This window comes from Rutidosis leptorrhynchoides, chromosome 3, assembly GCF_046630445.1.
Source record: "Rutidosis leptorrhynchoides isolate AG116_Rl617_1_P2 chromosome 3, CSIRO_AGI_Rlap_v1, whole genome shotgun sequence".
NCBI classification, from domain to species: domain Eukaryota; kingdom Viridiplantae; phylum Streptophyta; class Magnoliopsida; order Asterales; family Asteraceae; genus Rutidosis; species Rutidosis leptorrhynchoides.
In genome coordinates this window covers 140636790-140660050 of record NC_092335.1, presented here as the reverse complement: position 1 = coordinate 140660050, position 23261 = coordinate 140636790, and positions in this window count along the sequence as shown.

Genomic DNA, 23261 nt, shown 5'->3' with positions numbered 1-23261 from the left:
TTTTGATGATAAACGCTGAATCGTTCACTATAAAGTATTAAATTGATATTCAATAAAATTAGGTATGCGAAACCGAAATTATTGATATCATACAAAAATTTATTACATCACTGCGAAATTTACCGTTTATTCTTAAGGTATAAATATCTTTAATCAATCAACCCAAAATATTTCAAAAATTCGTCAGGAGTAAAACTAGGTTATGGAACCGAAATTACTTTACCGAAAAGAGGGGCGTATATTTTTGATAATATTTGATTGATTATAGTGGGATAAAAGACCAAAAAGATTTTTAATTTTAATTTTTACCTTGTTTTTAAAATTAATATATAAATATTAAATTAATATTGTAAATCTTTTTAAATCAAAATATTTAAGTTTTTAAATATTTTACAAAATTAATATTTTTAATATAAGATTGTAAAATTAATGTATAAAAATATTAATAATATTTATATGAATTTTTAATTTTATGCATTTTAAATTTAAGTTTGGTGTGAATTTAAAAATAAAAAATTTATTTTATTTCATTGAGTTAAAAATATGATTTCTAAAATTCACCGTGAGTTGAAGACTAGGTCGTTGAACCGAAATTGCTTTACCCAAAGGAGGGACGAGAAATTTTGTTATCATTATTTTTAATCTTATTGATCTAAAGTATGCCAAAAACATTAAAAAAATTCAAAAATCTTAGCTTTTAAAACAACGCTTTAAAAAGACAAAATTTTAAAATTTTGTCGAGGGACGAACTAGGACTAAGATCTGAAACGCCCTCATTCTAAAAGAAATAAAATTTTAAATAATTTAATTATTTATTTCATTAGTTAAAGGTTTTTTTTAAAAAAAAAAGATCAGACTCCATGCGATCGCATGGGGTTTCCTCTTCAAATCCATGCGGTCGCATGGAGGCAAAATGCTGGCCAGGATCATAAAGTCAGTCGAGCTGCTGCTGCTCCTCACTCCACACACACACATATACGAAAATACTCCCAAACACTCTCAAAAATTCACCATTTTCACCAAAATTAATCAAATTTCTTGCTCTAATCATGTCTTTTCTCAGATGGGGAAGCAGAATGGTAAAGATTTCACCCCTAAACTCTTTAAATTTTCAGTTTTAGTGTTCTTGAGCTAATTTTTACCTAATTTAATTTTGTTAAATTCTAGTGTAATTAGAGTTAAATTGTTAGTATATTATGCATGTATAACCTAGATTGATGCTATTTGTCATGATTTGAAGCCAAAAACTTCAAAATTTTTAGAAATCTAGGGGTTTGTGTTCTTGAGCAATTTGAGACTTTTTGATATAAACAGGTTATGGCCGATTTTTGTCATGAATTATTGCTAAATTAAGTAGTGTAATATGTTTAGGTAGCTAATTGATCCAAACTTTGATCCTAAACATGATTTTTGAGAATTAAAGTGGACTTTTTAAGTCTAAAATTCATGAACTTGATTAAATTGATGTAAATGCCATTTGAAACTTGTTTAATTGCTAGTAATGGTTATTTTAACATGTTATTTGAGTTGAATGCTTATGAAATTTGTAAACATTTTCATATATGCTTATTTGAAAAAGTGTAGAATTGTTAAAATTGTGAATATGTGTATAAGTTTAATTTTGATTGAACATGTTATTGTAATTGTTTTAATTTGTTATTTTGCTAACACTAATGCATATTTGGATGCACAAATTTTGTGTTTAATGTGTTTTGCAGAGAAATACCGATACTGATGGTGCATCATCATCATCATCTAGGCATCCTGCTCCAGAACCACAGCCAGAGATGCAATATCACGAACCGGAGCAACAACCGAAACAACAATATCATAATGATCAACACATACCGTATTATGTTCCGCAACAAGAATATGTTAATGCCTACGTACAATTTCCGATTCATCCAATAATAGAACACCCAATGATTCATGAAGAATAGTTGAATCCCAATTTGAGATTTGATCGAAGCTGGAGAGATTACCCGACGTACCAAAGTAACAAATTTAAACTAGTACCGAAAAATGTAGAAGTATCGAGGGTAATCGATTGGGAGCCTTTTGAAAGGGTCCATCTAGCTAACTCAGTTAGGCAGCATCTGATCCAAAGGTATGGGAACTCTTCTTTTCTCGATTGGGAACGTTTATTCACCATTCGTAGGTATGTATATAAAGAGTGGTATGTTGAGCTTATGAGTACTATATCACTTGATGCGGATGTATTTAGGTTAGACGATAGGAATTTTCTTAGATTTTTACTTGACCGTAGGATGTATAGGATATCCATGCTGGACATGGCCAGGGCTTTACAGATTTACACTCCTGGTGAATTACTACTACCTAATTGTACAAATTTGATTTATCATGGTGAAAGGGTAGATAGGAATTTTGACGCGGACGCCGTCTGGAGGCGTATGTCAAATTATAATGTTTTTACGCGGGGAGGAAGACACTCCTATTTAGATATTAACAAAGTCGAGCTTCGTATTATACATAGATTTTTAGCTAATTCGATTACATAAAGAGTTAACAACAAGGAGAAAGTGACTCAACACGATTTATTTTACCTTAAGTGTATTCGAAACACTAGAAGCTTTGTTAATATTCCCTACTGTGTTGGTTTTTATCTGTCCAAAATGGTGGAAGGAATACAGGACGGGGAAATAATAGGAGGAGGTATTTTTGTTACTCTCATTGGAGAGTATTTGGGTGTAGATAGGGATCAAGGGGGTCCACTGATGGTATGTAGGGAACATGTTGAGACTTTAGGATTGCGGGTCTATCAGGGTGCAAAGGTATTAAAGAGCAGACGCAATCAGGTAATACCATATGAGGGTCGCCATCCACAGGTAGAGAGCGGTTTAGATGAGGAAATTTAGGAACCGGATGACATTAGGGATGTCATTAGGGAGGCTGTTAGTGACGTTTACCAGCGTATAGATGAGGTAGAAATGACAAACGCGGCTAGACATAGTCAGTTCGAGCAGTGGTACGCCGAGAATGTGTACGAGCATTCCAGGCAATTACAGCATGATAGATGGCACTATCATCAGTATCAGATCATGAGCCAGCTATCACCTCAGGTACCAAATAACTATGTACCGACCCGACCTGCTTACTATCCGCCACACCAGCCCGATATGCGACCACCATTTACTCTCTACGACCCCAACCAAGCCTATCAGTACACCTATAACCAACCGTGGAACCCGACCGACGACATGAACTGGAACCCCTATCCAGATTGATATAGTTCCCGTTGGTGATTTTTATCTTTTATTATTTTTATTTACTTATGTTTAAAACATATAATATTGTGATACTTTTATGTAATTTTTAATATTTTTTTATTTTGTTACTAATATTTCGTATTTATAATTTAAAAGTGGGATGTTAAGTTCCATTTCAAATTACCATGCATGTTATTATTTGTATGTATGTATATTGCCAATTGTACACAACAGGGTAAAACAGCGAACTTTCAAAGACTGGCATTAAGTTCAGCAAAAGCTAATAATTTTGACGACAAAACAAAAAACAAATGTGATGTAACAACAAGACGGAATGAACAAATGATGTGCACCATTTATCATTCAACAAACAAACGCCAATATGTTTGGAAACTTTGGTAAAATTTAATCATTTTTCTACGTTAATCACCCTCAATAATTTAAATTGTTACTGATTTCTTACAAATGAGGGCATTGCAAGATCTTAAGTGTGGGAAAGGGGTTAAATTCTTTCGGATTTTTAAAATTTTAAATTTAAACACTTGGTTACCATTAAAAATACTAGTAACGCAGTAGTTGTATTAGAATCTAGTGCTCTCTGATAATAAAGAACAGCCCTAGTCTTATATACTGACTACCCAATTCTAGTAAAATTTTTCAAAATTTTCAACTAAATGAACTCAAAATCATGTTTATACATATTTATGAACGATAAAACTAGGTGTTAACACCGAAATTATTGTTACCTCGGAAAGGACATACATTGAGAAACAACCCAAAATGTTAGAATTCATTTAAAATGGAATAGAGGAAAATAAAAAGGCAAAGAAAGGAAAATAAAAGCCAAGTGTGGGAAAAATTTACCAAGTTAATTAGAACATATATCACATATTTTTGTACAAATAATTAAAGATACTTTTGTTTTGGACGATATTAACCAGTTTTACCCAGTTTATTGTAATATAAATAGAATTTATAAGGAAGTAAAGTCTTCTGAGAGAAAAAGACACGCGCTTCTTAATTTAGGTCAGGAAGTTGTCGTACAGACCAGTTGTAGAGTCTACAAAAAACCTTGAAAAGTTTTCTCGAAAATCAGCTGGAAATCCACGGACCTCAGCATCAAACAGGGTCGCCAAGTGGTCAGACTTATCCTAACCATGAGAGGATCTATCTCGTACAATGGGGGGCACCGTGCAAATTAACTTATAAGACTAATGAATCAGATCCCCAGAAAGGATAATCTCCTTAAAGATCAAAAATCAGCTTTTAAGACTGATATTACTCAATCCTTGAGATTGACCTTAAAGATTGAGAATTCAAACTCATGGAATTCAATGATATCTAAACTCGAGCTTGAACGAGAAAATATTTTGATCAAAATTACAAACCGATTTGTTTTCTGAAAACCCATTTTTAATGCGTTCATTACCATTGAACTCAAAATCCTAGGAATTCACCTGCAATTCATTAGGTCACCTGAACCAAATTGGGTGTCAACCGTAAGAACGGTGGTTGCATAGCATGGTCAAAGACAGGACCTTGTGCCAGACCGAAAAAACTATAGGGTGATCTTTACTATTGCACCTACAAAGGATAGTAATTGCATCCGACACGATATAGACCATAATCAAAAGCATGTCACGGGACATTGCCTTAACAGTTGCTTGTTCAACGCTTTCCTTTACAACCGGACAGTAGTTTACCAAAAGGTAATATACGGAGCAAGTATACTGGACGTGTTGCTTTCCCAATACAAGGTTAGCAAGTGGGTGACACCAAACCGCAAGTTTTAAGCTAAAATTTTCAAATCTGAAACCCACTAAATCTACAAAAATAATTTTGCAAACACCGGTGAAGGGTTATTCCGGAAAACTTATCTAGGGTAAAAGCTAGATTGAATTTTCAAAAGATCAAATGTTTTCATAAAGATTCAATTTCCTAAAGGATCTAAATTTTCATAGTCACGTAGGACTGTAAACCACAACGTTACTATCATTGTTCATATCGCCAAATCAAATTCACTGATGTACAAAGTGTGAAGAATATAGAAGTGATTCCTGTATTTTTATTTCAAGACTATATTGCTTGAGGACAAGCAACGCTCAAGTGTGGGAATATTTGATAATGCTAAAAACGAACATATATTTCATAGCATTATCCCTCAAGAAAGACAAGCTTTTAGTTACAATTGTTCTATTTACAAGTGATATTCGTTTAAATAATAAAAGGTGAAGACAAAAGACAGATTCGATGATTTGAAGACGCAAACGACCAAAAAGCTAAAAAGTACAAAGTACAATCAAAATGGTTTAAATTATTGATGAGAAACGTCTAGAAATTACAAGAGTACGAGCTGCGAAACGCAAAGTACAAGATATTAAATAGTACGAAAGGACGTTCGAAAATCCGGAACCGGGACCAGAGTCAACTCTTAACGCGCGACGTAACAGAGCAAAAATTACAAGTCAACTATGCAAATGAATATAATATAATATATAATTAATTCTTAAAATTATATATATGTTATATTATATATTAAAACCGTCGTCAAACTAGAAAACAAGAGAATGTGGCCTGATCCAGCTGGCCATGCGATCGCATGTCCTGGAAGAAGTAATCTCATGTGATTGCATGAGCCAGAAAGTTGGGTCAGGTCCTATAAATTTCGCGTGTTTTGGCCGAATTTCTTACACCTTTTTCAATTCAATCTCTCTCTCACGATATATATATATATATATATATATATATATATATATATATATATATATATATATATATATATATATATATATATATATATATATATATATATATATATATATATATATATATATAATTTATAATTTTAATTTTAATTTTAATTTAAGATTAATAATAATAAGGTTATGTTAGCGAATGTTGTAAGTGTGTAAGTCGAAATTCTGTCCGTGTAACGCTACGCTATTATTAATCATTGTAAGTTATGTTCAACCTTTTTAAATTAATGTCTCGTAGCTAAGTTATTATTATACTTATTTAAATCGAAGTAATCATGATGTTGGACTAAATATTAGAGACGGGGTAATTGGGCTTTGTACCATAATTGGGGTTTGGACAAAAGAACGACAGTTGTGGAAATTCGACTATGGGCTATTAATGGGTTTTATATTTATTTAATTGAATGATAGTTCGTTAATTTAATATAAAGATTTACAATTGGACGTAATTATAAATAACCACATACACTCGATCGGACACGATGGGAGGGATATTTATAAATACTAATAATCGTTCATTTAACTGGACACGGGAATGGATTAATAGTCAATAGACTCATTAAAACAGGGGTAAATTATGTATAAGGACACTTGGCGTAATTGTTAACAAAGTATTAAAACCTTGGGTTACATGCAGTTGATATCCTGGTGTAATTATTAAACAAAGTATTAAAACCTTGTTACAGTTTAAGTCCCCAATTAGTTGGAATATTTGACTTCGAATATAAGGATAATTTGACGAGGACACTCGCACTTTATATTTATAACTGATGGACTGTTATGGACAAAAACCAGATGGACATATCGAATAATTCAGGACAAAGGACAATTAACCCATGGTAATAAACTAAAATCAACACGTCAAACATCATGTTTACGAAAGTTTAAATAAGCATAATTCCTTTATTTCATATTTCATCGCACTTTTATTTACTGTCATTTTATTCATTGCATTTTTATTTATCGCACTTTTTAATTATAGTACTTTTTAATTATCGAAATTTCATTACCGTCATTTTATTTATCGCACTTTAATTTATAATATTTTAATTATCGTCATTTACTTTACGCTATAAATTAAGTTATTTTTATTTTTAATATTTTACATTAGGTTTCAACTGCGACTTAAGACATAAAATCGACAAACCGGTCATTAAACGGTAAAAACCCCCTTTTATAATTATAATAATACTACTTATATATATATATATATATATATATATATATATATATATATATATATATATATATATATATATATATATATATATATATATATAGTTTTAAAATATAGCGTTAAACTTGGCTAGTTCCCTGTGGACGAACCGGACTTTCTAAAAACTACACTACTGCACGATTAGGTACACTGTCTATAAGTGTTGTAGCAAGGTTTAGGTATATCCACTCTATAAATAAATAAATAACTTGTGTAAAATTGTATCGTATTTAATAGTATTTCGCAATAAAAATATAACTATTTCGTATACACCTCTGCACACATCAGAACTATTGTAAAGATTCATCTAGTTGATGAAGTTTTTCTGGTGATAGTTTAATTGGTATTTCGTTTGAGATTATTCATTATGTTGTCTGTTGTGATTCAAGTTTAAGCAAAAGATTTGTTGTAATGATTGTTGTTTGTTGTGATTCATGAAGGAGAGATTATGGTTTGCAATCTTGAAGAAGTTTTGGGGGATTATCAATAGAAGGTGATTGATGTAATCATCATTATTTCTTGTTTTGTTCGTGTTGAATATGGTTTGGTTCATAAATTAAATTAGGGTTTGTAACTTCGCAACCCTAATTTTGTGGTGAGTTCTTGGATTTCCAGAACTCAATTTCTCTCTTTCGCTTCAACCTTAGAATACCAAGGGGCGTTTTCTGTTTATTTTTTCTGTCTTAAATCTTAAAAGCTAAGCAATTTCTTGAATCATGTAGCTCAACTCTTGATCTTGGCTTTGAAGTCAATGAATACTTGATCAAACGATAGTGTGATTCTTGAGATTAATTAGTTATATTTTTATCTGTTCTTGGTTTTCTACATTTTTACTTACTTTTACCTTTCTTTGAATTGATTACTTAATAAAATGACTAGAGCTGGTGAAATTAGTAATGATCTAACTCAAATAAGTAAACTGGATTTTGGAGCTATATCTACATCCAAGTAATGTACGTAGTACTCAATTAATCACTTTTAAACTAAAAGGGACATAAAACTATCAGTCATGGGCTTGTGTTATGGAATTTTCTCTTCAAATAAAGAATAAGATGAGGTGTGTAATTGGTTCCTTCCAGAAAAATGAACAGGATGATGTTCTTAAAAATCAATGAGAAATGTGCAATGTAGTAGTTCTGTCTTGGATTCTAGGATCCATGTTAGATGAACTATATTGTGGCCAAATCTAGTCAAAGTTACTTCAGAAGTCCGGGCCGTGTTAAAAGAAACATATGACAAGGTTGATGGTTCTATGTTGTTCACATTATATCAAAAACTTGATTCATTTACACAAAATGTTACTCATCTATTAGATTATTATCACAATCTTAATTCACTTTGGAAGCAATATGACACATTGTTACAATTACTTGAATGTGGTTTCACTTCATCAAAAGTATATAAAGATCATTGTAATATAATAAAGTTCATGCAATTTCTGATAGGGTTGGATGAAGTTGAAGTAATCTTTTAACAAGAGATCCATTACCAATTGTTAAAACTGCTTTTTCAATCATCTCCACGGAAGAATCACACAGAAAGTCACACACATGAAAATAAAACATCAGAATCTTCTGCATTTTATTCTAATTCTTTTAAACGTAATGCCAATCAACAATCAAAAGATTTAAAATGTATAAAATGTGGGAGAACTAATCATACAGTGGAAAGACTTTTTAAAGTAGTTGGTTATTCAACCAGAAGTGGTAACATGAAGCGTACTAAGTGTGGTATCACAAATCATACAGTTGATAGGTGTTTTGAAGTTGTAGGATATCCATAAAATTTAAAGGGAAAAAGTTTTGGTTCTAATAAAAGCAACGTTAGTAAAGTGTGCAGTGAAAATCAAGGTGCTTGTAGCTCAACACAAATGACCTTAAACGATGATCAAATCTTGAGGTTGTTTAGTCTTATGGATGACAAAGTTAATACCAAATCCACTACTTCTAACATGGCATGTACTTTTGTCAATCATAACATATTTTTTAACTCAACTTATAAAAAAACTTTGTGTTCAAATAACACCAGAGTTAATGATCACTATGGGTGGATTGTTGACGCTGGTGCAAATAAACATACAACCAATACAACTGTTAATTATGAGTCTTCTGTTGATGTAAGTGATTTGAATTTGACTGTTGGTCATCCAAATAGAACTAAAGCTAAAGTTATAAAAATTGGAAATTTATGGTTGTCAAAAGATAATGTTTGCAAGATGTTTTGGTAGTTCAAGACTATTTTGTCAGTCTTCTTTATTTGTATTGCCTCATAAGAGAAAATGATTTATTTGTTGGGTTTGATAAGTTTTCATGCTATATTCAGGAATTAGCATCAAAGAGAACAATGATGACTGGTAATTACTGAAATGTCCCGTTCTTATTGATTAAAAACGTTCCATATTAATTGATTTCGTTGCGAGGTTTTGACCTCTATATGAGACATTTTTCAAAGACTGCATTCATTTTTAAAACAAACCATAACCTTTATTTCATAAATAAAGGTTTAAAAAGCTTTACGTAGATTATCAAATAATGATAATCTAAAATATCCTGTTTACACATGACCATTACATAATGGTTTACAATACAAATATGTTACATCGAAATCAGTTTGTTGAATGCAGTTTTTACACAATATCATACAAACATGGACTCCAAATCTTGTCCTTATTTTAGTATGCAACAGCGAAAACTCTTAGTATTCATCTGAGAATAAACATGCTTTAAACGTCAACAAAAATGTTGGTGAGTTATAGGTTTAACTTATATATATCAAATCGTAACAATAGACCACAAGATTTCATATTTCAATACACATCCCATACACGAAAACAATTTCAAGTAAGATTTCCACTCGAAATAAGATTGTTATAGTTATAGAAATTGAATTAAAGTTTGAATATTATTATTACCTTGTATTAGAAAGATAACCTACTATAAGTAACAAAGGTTTCTTGATCTTAGATGATTACTTGGAATGGATTTAGAAAACTTGAAAGTAAACTTGCAATCTTGGAAGTATTCTTGATTTTATGAAACTAGAACTTTTGGAATTTATGAAGAACACTTAGAACTTGAAGATAGAACTTGAGAGAGATCAATTAGATGAAGAAAATTGAAGAATGAAAGTGTTTGTAGGTGTTTTTGGTCGTTGGTGTATGGATTAGATATAAAGGATATGTAATTTTGTTTTCATGTAAATAAGTCATGAATGATTACTCATATTTTTGTAATTTTATGAGATATTTCATGCTAGTTGCCAAATGATGGTTCCCACATATGTTAGGTGACTCACATGGGCTGCAAAGAGCTGATCATTGGAGTATATATACCAATAGTACATACATCTAAAAGCTGTGTATTGTACGAGTACGGATACGGGTGCATACGAGTAGAATTGTTGATGAAACTGAACGAGGATGTAATTGTAAGCATTTTTGTTAAATAGAAGTATTTTGATAAGTGTCTTGAAGTCTTTCAAAAGTGTATGAATACATATTAAAACACTACATGTATATACATTTTAACTGCGTCGTTAAGTCATCGTTAGTCATTACATGTAAATGTTGTTTTGAAACCTTTAGGTTAACGATCTTGTTGAATGTTGTTAACCCATTGTTTATTATAACAAATGAGATGTTAAATTGTTATATTATCATGATATTATGATATATAATATATCTTAGTATGATATATATACAGTTAAATGTCGTTACAATGATAATCGTAACATATATGTCTCGTTTCGAAATCATTAAGTTAGTAGTCTTATTTTTACATATGTATTTCATTGTTAATACACTTAATAATATATTTACTTATCATTTAACATAATTAACCAAGTGTATCAATATCTTAATATGATTCATATGTACCTAGTAAGACGTTGTTATAATGATAATCGTTATATATATCATTTTCGAGTTTCTTAAATTAATAGTCTCATTTTTATGTATATAACTCACTGTTAAAATACCTAATGAGATACATACTTAAAATAAAATCATGTTAACTATATATATAACCATATATATGTCATCGTATAGTTTTTACAAGTTTTAACGTTCGATAATCACCGGTCAACTTGGGTGGTCAATTGTCTATATGAAACCTATTTCAATTAATCAAGTCTTAACAAGTTTGATTGCTTAACATTTTGGAAACACTTAATCATGTAAATAACAATTTCATTTAATATATATATAAACATGGAAAAGTTCGGGTCACTACAGTACCTACCCGTTAAATAAATTTCGTCCCGAAATTTTAAGCAGTTGGAGGTGTTGATGTATCTTCTGGAAATAAATGCGGGTATTTCTTCTTCATCCAATCTTCATGCTCCCAGGTGAACTCGGGTCCTCTACGAGCATTCCATCGAACATTAACAATCGGTATCTTGTTTTGTTTAAGTCTCTTAACCTCACGATCCATTATTTCGACGGGTTCTTCAATGAATTGAAGTTTTTCATTGATTTGGATTTCGTCCAACGGAATAGTGAGATCTTCTTTAGCAAAACATTTCTTCAAATTCGAGACGTGGAAAGTGTTATGTACAGCAGCGAGTTGTTGAGGTAACTCAAGTCGGTAAGCTACTGGTCCGACACGATCAATAATCTTGAATGGTCCAATATACCTTGGATTTAATTTCCCTCGTTTACCAAATCGAACAACACCTTTCCAAGGTGCAACCTTAAGCATGACCATCTCTCCAATTTCAAATTCTATATCTTTTCTTTTAATGTCGGCGTAGCTCTTTTGTCGACTTTGGGCGGTTTTCAACCGTTGTTGAATTTGGATGATCTTCTCAGTAGTTTCTTGTATTATCTCCGGACCCGTAATCTGTCTATCCCCAACTTCACTCCAACAAATCGGAGACCTGCACTTTCTACCATAAAGTGCTTCAAACGGTGCCATCTCAATGCTTGAATGGTAGCTGTTGTTGTAGGAAAATTCTGCTAATGGTAGATGTCGATCCCAACTGTTTTCGAAATAAATAACACATGCTCGTAGCATGTCTTCAAGCGTTTGTATCATCCTTTCACTCTGCCCATCAGTTTGTGGATGATAGGCAGTACTCATGTCTAGACGAGTTCCTAATGCTTGCTGTAATGTCTGCCAGAATCTTGAAATAAATCTGCCATCCCTATCAGAGATAATAGAGATTGGTATTCCATGTCTGGAGACGACTTCCTTCAAATACAGTCGTGCTAACTTCTCCATCTTGTCATCTTCTCTTATTAGCAGGAAGTGTGCTGATTTGGTGAGACGATCAACTATTACCCAAATAGTATCAAAACCACTTGCAGTCCTTGGCAATTTAGTGATGAAATCCATGGTAATGTTTTCCCATTTCCATTTCGGGATTTCGGGTTGTTGAAGTAGACCTGATGGTTTCTGATGCTCAGCTTTGACCTTAGAACACGTCAAACATTCTCCTACGTATTTAGCAACATCGGCTTTCATACCCGGCCACCAAAAATGTTTCTTGAGATCTTTGTACATCTTCCCCGTTCCAGGATGTATTGAGTATCTGGTTTTATGAGCTTCTCTAAGTACCATTTCTCTCATATCTCCAAATTTTGGTACCCAAATCTTTTCAGCCCTATACCGGGTTTTGTCTTCCCGAATATTAAGATGCTTCTCCGATCCTTTGGGTATTTCATCCTTTAAATTTCCCTCTTTTAAAACTCCTTATTGCGCCTCCTTTATTTGAGTAGTAAGGTTATTGTGAATCATTATATTCATAGATTTTACTCGAATGGGTTCTCTGTCCTTCCTGCTCAAGGCGTCGGCTACCACATTTGCTTTCCCCGGGTGGTAACGAATCTCAAAGTCGTAATCATTTAACAATTCAATCCACCTACGCTGCCTCATATTCAGTTGTTTCTGATTAAATATGTGTTGAAGACTTTTGTGGTCGGTATATATAATACTTTTGACCCCATATAAGTAGTGCCTCCAAGTCTTTAATGCAAAAACAACCGCGCCTAATTCCAAATCATGCGTCGTATAATTTTGCTCGTGAATCTTCAATTGTCTAGACGCATAAGCAATCACCTTCGTCCGTTGCATTAATACACAGCCGAGACCTTGCTTTGATGCGTCACAATAAATCACAAAATCATCATTCCCTTCAGGCAATGACAATATAGGTGCCGTAGTTAGCTTTTTCTTCAATAACTGAAACGCTTTCTCTTGTTCATCCTTCCATTCAAATTTCTTCCCTTTATGCATTAACGCGGTCAAGGATTTTGCTATTCTAGAAAAGTCTTGGATGAACCTTCTGTAGTAACCAGCTAGTCCTAAAAACTGGCGTATGTGTTTCGGAGTTTTCGGGGTTTCCCACTTTTCAACAGTTTCTATCTTTGCCGGATCCACCTTAATACCTTCTTTGTTCACTATGTGACCGAAGAATTGAACTTCTTTCAACCAAAATGCACACTTTGAAAACTTAGCGTACAATTCTTCCTTCCGCAATACTTCTAACACCTTTCTCAAATGTTCACCGTGTTCTTGGTCATTCTTTGAGTAAATAAGTATGTCATCAATGAAAACAATGACAAACTTGTCAAGGTATGGTCCACACACTCGGTTCATAAGGTCCATGAACACAGCTGGTGCATTAGTTAAACCAAACGGCATGACCATAAACTCGTAATGACCGTAATGTGTTCTGAAAGCAGTCTTTGGAATATCATCTTCTTTCACCCGCATTTGATTATACCCGGAACGTAAGTCAATCTTTCAATAAACAGACGAGCCTTGTAGTTGATTAAATAAGTCGTCGATTCTCGGTTGTGGGTAGCGGTTCTTGATGGTAAGTTTGTTCAACTCTCGGTAGTCGATACAAAACCTGAATGTACCATCTTTCTTCTTGACAAACAAAACAGGAGCTCCCCACCGTGATGTGCTTGGTCGAATGAAACCACGCTCTAAAAGCTCTAAAAGGTCAACTGAAATATCCCGTTCTTATTGATTAAAAACGTTCCATATTAATTGATTTCGTTGCGAGGTTCTGACCTCTATATGAGACGTTTTTCAAAGACTGCATTCATTTTTAAAACAAACCATAACCTTTATTTCATAAATAAAGGTTTAAAAAGCTTTACGTAGATTATCAAATAATGATAATCTAAAATATCCTGTTTACACACGACCATTACATAATGGTTTACAATACAAATATGTTACATCGAAATCAGTTTCTTGAATGCAGTTTTTACACAATATCATACAAACATGGACTCCAAATCTTGTCCTTATTTTAGTATGCAACAGCGGAAGCTCTTAGTATTCACCTGAGAATAAACATGCTTTAAACGTCAACAAAAATGTTGGTGAGTTATAGGTTTAACTTATATATATCAAATCGTAACAATAGACCACAAGATTTTATATTTCAATACACATCCCATACATAGAGATAAAAATCATTCATATGGTGAACACCTGGTAACCGACATTAACAAGATGCATATATAAGAATATCCCCATCATTCCGGGACACCCTTCGGATATGATATAAATTTTGAAGTACTAAAGCATCAGGTATTTTGGATGGGGTTTGTTAGGCCCAATAGATCTATCTTTAGGATACGTGTCAACTAGGGTGTCTGTTCCCTAATTCTTAGATTACCAGACTTAATAAAAAGGGGCATATTCGATTTCGATAATTCAACCATAGAATTTAGTTTCACGTACTTGTGTCTATTTTGTAAATCATTTATAAAACCTGCATGTATTCTCATCCCAAAAATATTAGATTTTAAAAGTGGGACTATAACTCACTTTCACAGATTTTTACTTCGTCGGGAAGTAAGACTTGGCCACTGGTTGATTCACGAACCTATAACAATATATACATATATATCAAAGTATGTTCAAAATATATTTACAACACTTTTAATATATTTTGATGTTTTAAGTTTATTAAGTCAGCTGTCCTCGTTAGTAACCTACAACTAGTTGTCCACAGTTAGATGTACAGAAATAAATTGATAAATATTATCTTGAATCAATCCACAACCCAGTGTATACGTATCTCAGTATTGATCACAACTCAAACTATATATATTTTGGAATCAACCTCAACCCTGTATAGCTAACTCCAACATTCACATATAGAGTGTCTATGGTTGTTCCGAAATATATATAGATGTGTCGACATGATAGGTCGAAATATTGTATACGTGTCTATGGTATCTCAAGATTAAATAATATACAATACAAGTTGATTAAGTTATGGTTGGAATAGATTTGTTACCAATTTTCACGTAGCTAAAATGAGAAAAATTATCCAATCTTGTTTTATCCATAACTTCTTCATTTTAAATCCGTTTTGAGTGAATCAAATTGCTATGGTTTCATATTGAACTCTATTTTATGAATCTAAACAGAAAAAGTATAGGTTTATTGTTGGAAAAATAAGTTACAAGTCGTTTTTGTAAAGGTAGTCATTTCAGTCGAAAGAACGACGTCTAGATGACCATTTTAGAAAACATACTTCCACTTTGAGTTTAATCATAATTTTTGGATATAGTTTCATGTTCATAATAAAAATCATTTTCCCAGAATAACAACTTTTAAATCAAAGTTTATCATAGTTTTTAATTAACTAACCCAAAACAGCCCGCGGTGTTACTACGACGGCGTAAATCCGGTTTTACGGTGTTTTTCGTGTTTCCAGGTTTTAAATCATTAAGTTAGCATATCATATAGATATAGAACATGTGTTTAGTTGATTTTAAAAGTCAAGTTAGAAGGATTAACTTTTATTTGCGAACAAGTTTAGAATTAACTAAACTATGTTCTAGTGATTACAAGTTTAAACCTTCGAATAAGATAGCTTTATATGTGTGAATCGAATGATGTTATGAACATCATTACTACCTCAAGTTCCTTGGATAAACCTACTGGAAATGAGAAAAATATATCTAGCTTCAAAGGATCCTTGGATGGCTTGAAAGTTCTTGAAGCAGAATCATGATACGAAAACAATTTCAAGTAAGATTTCCACTCGAAATAAGATTGTTATAGTTATAGAAATTGAATTAAAGTTTGAATATTATTATTACCTTGTATTAGAAAGATAACCTACTATAAGTAACAAAGGTTTCTTGATCTTGGATGATTACTTGGAATGGATTTAGAAAACTTGAAAGTAAACTTGCAATCTTGGAAGTATTCTTGATTTTATGAAACTAGAACTTTTGGAATTTATGAAGAACACTTAGAACTTGAAGATAGAACTTGAGAGAGATCAATTAGATGAAGAAAATTGAAGAATGAAAGTGTTTGTAGGTGTTTTTGGTTGTTGGTGTATGGATTAGATATAAAGGATATGTAATTTTGTTTTCATGTAAATAAGTCATGAATGATTACTCATATTTTTGTAATTTTATGAGATATTTCATGCTAGTTGCCAAATGATGGTTCCCACATGTGTTAGGTGACTCACATGGGCTGCTAAGAGCTAATCATTGGAGTGTATATACCAATAGTACATACATCTAAAAGCTGTGTATTGTACGAGTACGAATACGGGTGCATACGAGTAGAATTGTTGATGAAACTGAACGAGGATGTAATTGTAAGCATTTTTGTTAAGTAGAAGTATTTTGATAAGTGTCTTGAAGTCTTTCAAAAGTGTATGAATACATATTAAAACACTACATGTATATACATTTTAACTGCGTCGTTAAGTCATCGTTAGTCGTTACATGTAAATGTTGTTTTGAAACCTTTAGGTTAACGATCTTGTTGAATGTTGTTAACCCATTGTTTATTATAACAAATGAGATGTTAAATTGTTATATTATCATGATATTATGATATATAATATATCTTAGTATGATATATATACAGTTAAATGTCGTTACAACGATAATCGTTACATATATGTCTCGTTTCGAAATCATTAAGTTAGTAGTCTTATTTTTACATATGTATTTCATTGTTAATACACTTAATAATATATTTACTTATCATTTAACATAATTAACCAAGTGTATCAATATCTTAATATGATTCATATGTACCTAGTAAGACGTTGTTATAACGATAATCGTTATATATATCGTTTTCGAGTTTCTTAAATTAATAGTCTCATTTTTATGTATATAACTCATTGTTAAAATACCTAATGAGATACATACTTATAATAAAATCATGTTAACTATATATATAACCATATATATGTCATCGTATAGTTTTTACAAGTTTTAACGTTCGTGAATCACCGGTCAACTTGGGTGGTCAATTGTCTATATGAAACCTATTTCAATTAATCAAGTCTTAACAAGTTTGATTGCTTAATATGTTGGAAACACTTAATCATGTAAATAACAATTTCATTTAATATATATATAAACATGGAAAAGTTCAGGTCACTACAATTACCGTGATAGACTATACTGGCTTACTAGAAATGAAAATGTATAATAAATAGTAATGTTTTGATAAATTCATGTAATATAACTAAAGAGTTATGGAAGTAATGGCTATGACATCCTATTGAGCAAGTTTTAAACGTTTTAAGTGAAAAGTTGTTAATTAAAGTATCTGAACTCAATGCTTCCTGTAATACTTGTCATAAAGCTAAACAAATACGAGAATCTTTCCCTTTAAGTGAACGTAAATGAAAATAGTTAGGTGAATTAGTTCACTAGATGTTTGAGGTCCCTATAAAGTTATATATTCTGTGTTGTTGATGATTTATCAAGGGCAATTTGGGTTTATCTTTTGAAGTCTAAAACTGAAGTATTTGATTGTATTGAAAATCTTTACAATCTTCATTCAAATCAATTCAATAAAAGAATAAAGTGTATAAGGAGTGTCAATAGAGATGAGTTTGTAAATTCAAGAATGAGTTTTTTTCCCCACAATTTTGGTATTTTTCATCAAACTTCTTGTGTATATATCCTTCAGCAAAATGGGATTGTTGAGAGGAAACATAGACACTTTCTAAACATTGCAAGAGATCTTATGTTTCAAGGGGAGGGGGTGGGGGGGGGGGGGGTTTCCTTTAAGTTTTCCGGATGAGTGTATTCTAACTGCTGTCTATTTGATAAACATGCTTCCTAGTTCAGTCTTGCATGGAAAATGTCCCTTTGAGTTGATTTTTTAAATCTCACCTACGTTTTCTCATCTTAATGGTATTTGTGTACCACTGTACTCTCTCTTTTAAAATACACATCGAAACATTAACTATCAAACTACTTATTAAAACATCATATTTACATATATAATATTATCACTTCGGGTGTTACTTTACAAAAAAGAAGATATAGTTATTTCCAACATCATTGTTCTTCAGCGTGTCAAACATATTCTAAGTATGACAATATCTTCCCATCCTTAACAAGCAAAACAATATAACGTGCATGGGAGAAAATGGTTGAGATTAGCATAACGCTAAGTGTATGAGATATCCTAACAAATATCACTATATAGTATCAAGCCTAGCCACAGGGAACATAGCATGGGTTCAGCTATACAATGGCAATAGGAAAGTGTCCATTATCAATCCTGGTTCAAGAAACATGGCAATACACTACCACACTAAAGGGAACAACAGCCTTACACAATTATTACACTAAAGGCATCAATAGCTCTACACAGCTATTCAATTGAAGGAAAGAATAGCTCTACATAGCTATTATACTCACATAGAACCAATGACTATACATAACACTAACGGCTATACAAAGCACTAAACCGCTATCAAGAGGATCATTGACCCTGCTAGGTCGACAAATACTAGCTGATTGGGCTAGAGTTGTACTGATAGTATCGTTATTGACACACATTATAGTTCTACTAATGCAAAACATGTGTCAATCGCAATATACTGTACACCACAATAACAGTAGAGCCCAACCCTTCTATACACGGTTGGACCATTTCCATACCACTCTACACGGACGATACTGCCCCTTCTATACACGGACAGTCCAACACTTGTGCACATAAATGTAACAACTCAACCCGTATTTAAACCATCCATAAATTTTTTTGTTAATACATTAATATTTAGGTCCCAATTATGGTTCCGAAACATCTTTAACACAAATAATAAGTTCAATAAACTTTTAAAACATTTAATTCATAGTTTAAATATCCAAAAGGGGCGAACACGACCCGACTATTTTAATTTCCAACAAAACCGAGCATGGTGATTGGGACTATGCTACCCAATCCTAATCGAGTCCAAGAACAAGATCTTCTAGAGCAACCTAGCCAAGATCTCAAGTATATACGCGTATACAATAAATATAATCAACAACAACAAATAAGGTTGACCCTTTAACCCAAACCACATGAAGATTGGCCGAACTACCCGGACCTTAGTGAATTCGCACTACCCGGGATTCACCTCCTTCACCACTTCAACAACCGAGGTTGGCCGAACTACCCGAGCCTTAGTGAATTTGCACAACCCGAAATTCACCACCTCATCACCAAGATGATCGAACTACTCGAGTCATCATGAATCCACGCTAATCGAGATTCATTTCCTCAACAACAAATGCTAGCAACCCATCGCCAAAAGGGTTATCCAAAATGCTAGCCAAATCACCACACCAAGGGTAAAACCCAAAACACATAAGCGTATCACATGGACCCGAAGCACAAGAGGAGTCCATTCATCCACACCAACATAGAGTAAACCCAAGCAAGGGTCACTCTACACACACACACCCATTTTACACATACACATGTGCATAGTAAATTTACACTCACCTTAAACGCCTCGATGAAGTGCAATCCAATTCCGCAACTCTCCAATGGAACGTACCTATTCCATTTATCACATAAACAAACAACACAATTAGGGTGGATTACAAACCAACCCATTTCGACAACTAGTGCAAATTTCGACGCAATTGCACTTCCAAGTTCAAACCGCGTCCAAACTTACCAATAATCACTAACACAAGTGAAAATAGTCCTAATACACCAATTAAACCCAATCATAAGTGTTAAACACCAATCTTGCCCAAATTGACACATAGACCCTAATTTTGATCCATTTCAAAATTAGTCAACCCAAATACACCCAAAGTGGTTCCAACACTTCTATAATCACTAACACTAGTGATTATACACTACTTACAAGCCTTAAACATGGTTAAATCATCAACCAACCAAAAACCCGCCAAGTATCAAAAATAACTAGTTTCCATTAACCTATTTCATCATCTAAATGGGCTTTACAACTAACAAACTCAAAACCCTAACTTGAATATCAAATCATAAAGATGACATTCGGAGTTGAGACTTACCAATACCGCCAAAATGATGCCGATGACGAGTAGAACAACTTTAACACTTGAACTTTCACCCGAAACACTCTTCTTCTTCTCCAAATGGAGCTTTCTCTCACTAAAATGGGTTTCTCACTCTAGGGTTTGATGATGAGAGTGTTTGTGTGTGAAAATGAAGATAAGATTGACCCATGAGTCAGTCTTATGGTTCCAAAACATATGTGAAATTACCAAACTACCCTTTTTTAAATTACAAAATAAGAAGTATGCTGAATCAGGGGGTGTGCGCGCCGCACATACTATAATACGCGCCCCGCGCACCAAGTGTAATTTGTGTGAGCCGCGCACACTATAATACGCGCCCCGCGCACTAAGTGTAATTTGTGTGAGCCGTGCACATAAAAACGCGCCCCTCACACCAAGTGTAATTTTTGACTGTTTGCTTTTTCTTCATACGTGCGCGCCTCACACCCTATCTAGCACGCCTCACACATTTCAAACTTCAATTTATGGACATTTTCTTGCACTTTTAACCAATCGAACTTATACCCACAACCTTTATAACCCACGATAACATACGAGCTTCAAAATATAGGAAAATAACACAATTTGCTCGATAAACACTTTAAACCCAAATCCTCCAACTTTAATCGTTATACACCTGCACTTTTGGATTTAGGGTCTTACAACTCTCCCCCACTTAAATTCGATCACGTCCTCTTGATCTTAGTCACTTAACCGTCCGGACCCACACTCTATGGTCCTCGAACAAACGTTACGATCCGACTTCCACCACATTACTCATTAACCCGAAGATTAATCCATTAACTAAATACACACTTGCACGCATTCTGAGACGTGCAATACATACAACATCCGAAGTCTATAACGATCACTCAGAATACGCGGAATCGCCACGTATTCTTCCAACTCCTCTAGGCAATTCTTCTCAAAGAGTCACCTTTAACAACTAAATCGTTACATGCGATTTATTAAAATCCACAAATCCGAGCACTAACACTCGCTCAATCCCTCACGTCGGGAAAAACTCAACCAATCTCGTACCGAGATATCAACCCTTTAGCGTACCCATACCAAGTATATCGCTAGTACAACCACGTACCAAAATAAAGTCAACCCCCAAACCGATGAAGACCGAATAGAAAAGAATCCTTACGGATAACACATCCCACTTAACAACCCTTGTAGTGCCCAAACACGTCTATTATGCAACTATCGTAACATCATAAGCAAGCGGCTAAACCGATTACGTCCAAAATGACTATAGCAACGCAGATTCCAAGGTGTACAAAATCGACTATTGTCACACCCGTAACAACATGTGAGCGAAACACGGCTATCACATCACTAATCACACAACATGGTCCTCACGACCCCACTATTGGTGTATAAAACAACCAATAGTTCACAATACTAACCACCCCAACATGGCCGAAACAACCCGAGCCTAAACACATATGGAGGATGGTCGAAACAACCCGAACCTTAGTGAATTCGCAACAACCCGAAATTCACCAACCCAATCCATATTTCCCACAATGAAATGACTGCACAACCCGAGTCATCGTGAATATGCGCAAACCAATATTCACTACCACCACCTCATAGTATAACCGAGGATGGCCGTACAACCCGAGCCTTAGTGAATCCGAACTACCCTACATTCACTACCTCAAACTATGAGTCCAACCAACAGGGACAATCATACTACCCTAAATATAGTGAACACGAACAACCCGATATTCACGTCCCAAATCACAACGCAATGAATGGTACTCCCATTCCCCATCGGTACTCGAATTTCCCGATAACGTTATACCATGCCGATATAACACTACTCCCAATACAAACATCCATTAGTGTACTTAACACCGCGTAACACTAATCCCTAGGTGGTGTCTTATCACCGCGACTAACCCACCCATCACAGCGCTCTTTTGGCCTCAATCAATGAGTAGTGTGGCATCGCGCACTGCACACACCATAGTGAATCTTAACGGATTACACTAACCATTCACCACAAACAAAGTATATACGCATACTTAGAATCATTCCACACCGCCTGGAATTTCCGCATACAAATTATTCGCACGCGCGAACATTTCCATCACAATCGAGCAAGAACCACCTATATCGCACATACGCACAAAACAATAATTCTCTAGAGGAGAATCCGACACACACATCCCTTAACTGGGAATCCCACCTCGCTCGTCAAACACATCCATTTATCTCCCAACGAGATTCACCATATTACCACCTTGGTGGTAATTCAAATCCAAAACCATAAGTACAATTTATTCCAAATCGTACTTTACCACAAATTGACCAAATCTAGGTCTCGACACTAATTCCGGATCTACTATGAGCATTATCCGACATCTCACACTAAATCCTCCTCGTACGGGAGTGTAACACCCCCACTTAGAACTACGTTCCATAACCGCATCGCCGTGGTAACATCATCCGCGATAAGTACCACTCTCCGACATACGTGACCAATCTCTCCATCGGTCTTAACACTCGAATTCTCATGAATTCATTTCGCACATTAGAAATTGATACTCACCATCACTCGTTGGCTTTATTTAAACAACAACACAAAACCAACACAACACGCACCTTGTACAACTGTACAATGCTACCGAAAGGTATACTTTTCTACAATTGGGTTCACACGACCCATCACCACATCTTGCTCCAATCTTTAGCACACGAAGGATTTTAACCAATCCTTAAACACTTCGAACGAGAAGTTTACCAACAATTAAATAAAC